The sequence below is a fragment of the Episyrphus balteatus genome, chromosome 3, assembly GCF_945859705.1.
Source record: "Episyrphus balteatus chromosome 3, idEpiBalt1.1, whole genome shotgun sequence".
NCBI lineage: Eukaryota > Metazoa > Arthropoda > Insecta > Diptera > Syrphidae > Episyrphus > Episyrphus balteatus.
Genome location: NC_079136.1, coordinates 20,696,350 through 20,701,638, shown reverse-complemented (window position 1 = coordinate 20,701,638; position 5,289 = coordinate 20,696,350). Strand labels below are relative to the sequence as shown.

Sequence of the window (5,289 nt, the reverse complement as noted above, 5' to 3'; positions counted from 1 at the left end):
AGTTTCCAGTCTTGGTATTTTTTGTTTATGGTCCGACCTCCGACCGAGAAAAGCGGGGTTGCACTCACACACTTGCAACTTTTTGTGTATGAACACAAAGTCTAAAAGAATCGTGGTGAAAACTGAGAAAAGGAAAAAAAAGTAGACAGACATAGCCAACAAGAGCAAAAGCGTCATTTTGTTATTTTTTGTTGAAGTGTTTAGTCGCGTCGTGTCTCGTGTCGTTGTTAATAAAATATAAGTGTAATTATAAACAATTATATCAAACTATTAACCATATGAAAACAAAAAAAGGTATGTTGTATATATCGCTCAAAGTGTTTGGATTAAAATGATGTGTTTTTGTTTGTGTTGTAGATGTAATCTCTAATAATGAAGAAAAAGGCAGAAGGTGAAACATGCGATTGGGCATCTAAAGAAACACCAACAACAGCAGCAACAACAAATAAAATAAAATGAAAAAAATGTATTCTATTTTATATTAGGGGTATTCACGATCTGGTGCAACACCCAACTAACATTTCAGCTTCGGTTAAGGTATTACAAAAGCTACATTTCAGCTTCTTTTAAACTTTAGTAAGGTCGTTGGGCATGGAAAAAGGAGAACGTTATACAAGCTTGACCCTCTATAAGGATCTTAAACGAAGCTTTACCGAAGCTCTACCGAAATTTTGAGATTTGACAGATAGCTTCGGAAGAGCTTGTATAGCTCTTTTATACATGTCTTATCGAAATTAAAAAAAAAAAACTACAAAAACAAAAAAGAATTCTTATTTAACTGGTTTTAAATCATGAATTTAATCTTTTGATCTGATATTATATATAACATTCCATTAAAACAAAACTTTGTAACTTCTGTAAAGCTTCTATAAATTCATTAAACAGGCTTATAAGAAAAACAAGCTTTCTTCGTTTAAGTTTCTTTAATAGTATTTAAACAACTTATTAGAAGTTGTTAAACAAGTCCGAACTTCTATAAGCAGTTAAATTCTGAAGCAAGCTCAATACAAGCTGTATACAAAGTAGAACCTGCGAGATTTCAATTTATAGAAGCTGTTGTGCTAGTTGGGCAGGTCTAGTAAAAGTGTAAAATTTTATTTTTTTACAATAGATCGTGAACGCACCTCTTCTTATGTCGTTTTCTATTGACGAATCTCAGAATGAGATTTGTGAATTTGACAGCTGAAAGGGGGGGTGAAGAGGGGAAATAGTGGACAAATCTCAGATTTCATGATCTATTTGCGTCTTGAGATTCACAAAAATGACAAAAAAATGAATCTGAGATTCACGAATCTGATTCTGGATTTTTATCAAGATTCACGCATACAAACACACGCACTTTCACACACACACCTCTGTTTGACATTTGTCTGAACATTTGTTGTTGTTTTATTTTTTTTTATACGCACAGATTTCGCACACAATTACAAAACTAGATTTCATATTCTATTTGCAGTGGAAACTCTGAGAATTTTACACAAAAATCTCAAAAGTCAATAGCGACATTATATATAGTAAATATTGAATGGAATCCTGTTACCGTCCTAGCTGGGGGGGAAGGGGGATAAAAATGGAGAAAAGCGAGGTTAGGATTTTAGGTTGGATAAAGAAACGGTGATGGCAAAGGCAAGATATGAAGTGAGAACGGATCCTTAATCGAAGGAAGAAGCTGAAACTAAAATTATTAATGTAAGTATTGAACAGAAAAGGAAACGGAATGGAAACCGGATATGGAAATTAAAGACTTCGAGGGTAAGCAAAATGGAGAGAAAAATAAAAAAAATGTATTGAATGGGATTTTTTTTCTTTTTGGGATGAGTCTGACTCTGGGACCTGGCACGCTCGCGAGGCACGGCTCAACTCGCCGGAATAGGGGGGGATCTTGTCCCTCGGTCAGACTAGACCAGGTAACAAAAACATAAATCGTGCCAAAGAAAAATTTCACAAAAAAAACGAAAACGTTACACACAGGTAACCCTCCACCACATAAAAAAATACGGCTTACCACCAAGTATCGAAGAAAATTTTTCGGAGTGACGTTGCAGATGTTGGGCAACGCATAGCCCACCCTACCATGGAATCCATTTCCACTTTTGTTGAATTCCCCTGATATCTTCCTTCATGCGTCCTTCAGCCCATTATGGATTATCGCCCGGGGCACATGCCTCCCATTCCACCCCCTGAAAATCAAAAACCTAGAATTCCATTAAGCTGGTGCACAGCTCAGAAAAACACATGACGGTTTGGGTGATTCACAAACATAATTTTTCTTATTTTTATTAAAGAATTTTAAACGATTCGACAAACATCGATTGGATAATTTTCATTCAATTTAGTTTTTAATTTTATTATAAATTAATTAACAAAAAAATTTTCATTTTTGTTTTATTTTATTTTTATATGACAAGTTATATTTTTTTTTTTTTATTTTTTTTTTTTTTGATTTTTGTTTAAAATTTTTACCTTTTTTTTTTTTTTTTATTTTCAAAAAATTGAATTTTACTCTATTCTTCTTTAAACTCAAAAATAAAGTTTTCAAATAAAAAAGTATATAAATTTATTTTATTTTTTTTTTTATGACGAAAAACATTTAACACAGAAACTTTCCTTCCGCTATATAACCCCAATATGAATTGAAGGCCAATTGGACCTCAAGGTGAATATCCCCCTGTACCTTTTGAAATACAAAAACTCACTCTGGATTTTGGACCTTTGTGTCCTTTTAATTCAAATTTTCGAAACTCTACACCTGCCTAAATTGAGCTCAGTTTAGGAGTACAAAAAAAATGTTTGGTTGCGTCTTCTATGACGTCCTTTCCCGAAGGCACCGAGGGTTGGGTTTTCTAACTCTAGCGGGTATCAACTTTCCCTCTTAAAGGATTTCGTATTTGCTTTTATCCTTTTTTTTTTTGAAGTTTAAATTTTTCAAAAGAATTACAGAAAATTGAAAAAAAAATTGAATTATTAAAAAAAAACTATTTTTTTTCTTTTTTTTTTTTTTTACAATTATTAATTTCTTAAACGAAAATATCACCCAAAAAAAAATTTTTTTATGATTTTAATTTTTCTCTATCTTTCTTTTTTTCTGTTATAAATATTTCTTTTTTTTTGTAATGATTTCTGTTTAATTTTGTTTCGGTTTTAATTCTGCGGATTCTTCGTGGAAGTGCCTTTTGCACGCATCTGGGATTCTTATATATGTCTTCACGATTTATCTTTGCAATTTAGGTTGGAGTTTTCCTTTCTTTATAATTCGCCGAAAAAGTTTTTTTTTTTTTTTTGAATAAAATGCTTGGGGTGAAAGACGATTTGAAAGAATTCTCAGGTGCATTCAATAAATTTTCTTGAGGAATGTTAAATATTATTGGCGGCCACGACCGTTTGACTTTGTCGGTGACCGCCAAATCTCGAGACCCTTTCACCGTTAAAGCCTAAACGCGTTGGAACGTTAGATAACTGTATTTAAGACTATCATAATGTACCACTTACCGATTTGGGATTTTTTTATTTTTCTTATTTTAGCTTTTCAATAAAAACTTCCTTCGCTCGCCAGAGGATCAGTATCCGGTTTTGGTTCTTTTTAAATTTTGAATTAAAATTCAATTCGAATTATTGCCGGATATACAACATACAAAAAAAAAACGCACTGCCTTACAAAAAAAAAGGTCTTGGTTTTGCTGACTAACTTTAACTTTTTATCACTTTGGTAGCTGGTACTAGCCACCGACGATATGAATCCACTTTTACAAACTACTCGTACTGGTGAATAACTACGCTATTGCCACCCAGTGTTTCTTTCTTTTCTATCGTTCCAGATTTTCTCCCACCTCCACATTTATCTCTGACTCTATATTTCAGGTTGCAAATGGTGTGATTCCTCACACACCATCATCTGTGATTCATGTACCTATCAGGTATATAGCCCTAGTAGGTGTCTTCCCTATGTCATAATCATTTCCAATCATGTGCCTAACTGATATACAGTCATAGTAATTGCTTTTTCTATACCACAAGGTGAATATAGTAGTGATAGCATGGACACAAACCCATAACCCAAAAAGATTTCTTCCAATTTCTACTTGTTATAGAAGATTTTGAGAAACAACAATTCATCGGTTTCCTTTTTGCCTTTCATATCCGGCTACATTTCCGGAATGAAATATAATTATATCTCATGAATCTTTTATTTTTCTACAGATCTACTCCCGACTCTACCTTACCAAATGGACTCATCTCTATAATCTACTACTTTTTTTCTTTTCTAGATTTTGTTACTTCCCCTCTTAACGAGGCGGCCATCATTGTTTTGACGAAACTCTCTCCTACAAAAATGGAGTCAAATGTCAACAACACGATGAAGAAGGAGGACGTCTGCTTGGAAGGTAAATAATTTTCATTATTATTTTTATTATTATTATTTTTTTTTTTTTTTGATATTTTTACTTCTAGTCATCGTGACAAGCCTAAACACTTCTTTCAACAAATCAGCCTCCAACAACGACAGTGCAAATTCTATACGCATTGCCAGTGCTGATACATCACTAAATGCATCCCTCCCACCAAGTCCATGGGAGTCGCGACGCATTCGTGCCGATTTAATCGAAGCCAAGGCTTGTTAAATTTAAACAAGAAATCGAACGTCAACACAAAATCGTCAAGAAATGGAGCCAATGTATGATAGTAAAGTTCGTGAACTCACTAAACAATGTGATTTCTCATCCAACAAACTGCTAGACATGGAAAAGTACATGACTGTGATGCGTAAGAGAGAACAACGTTCCAAATCCGAATTGACTGCTGCCAAGAGCGAACTCAATGAACAAGAGTTAGCTTACGAAGAAACGATTCATGAGCTTCAGCGAACTAATGCGGAAATTGAAGAGAATGCGAGACTCATGCAACACGACTTGACCAATGAATTGAGTGATTATCGACGACATTCAGATAATGATACAGCTTTCTTTTATTTCTCAATTCTATCAAAATTTTGAATGGAAGTTCAAAATTCAAGTCAAGGTAACAAAAGTAGCCGCGAATTTGTTGGATATAATTAATTTGTAAATATTGACATAAATGTTTATAACAAAGTTTTCTGTTTTTTTCTTAAAGGATGGAATTAACATAATATATTGTTAATTTTAGAGAAGAGGCTGAATGGCAAATTAAAAATTTTGACAACTGGCGCAATTCAGAAAAAGTGTTCATAAATTCAAAGTAAAATACATGCGCATATAGTTTTTCTGACATTAGTCTGATCGCAAATGAGCATGTAAACAAAGCAACCATGCA

At 33.4% G+C, this 5,289-nt stretch overlaps 1 long non-coding RNA gene across 1 annotated transcript; it reads left to right on the top strand.

Moving 5' to 3' along the window:
* Positions 1 to 4,171: 4,171 nt before the first annotated feature.
* On the top strand, positions 4,172 to 5,087 carry LOC129917110 (uncharacterized). The gene is made up of 2 exons (XR_008772588.1): positions 4,172 to 4,382; positions 4,450 to 5,087. It is a non-coding gene; the product is annotated as an uncharacterized LOC129917110 (long non-coding RNA).
* Positions 5,088 to 5,289: the final 202 nt, after the last annotated feature.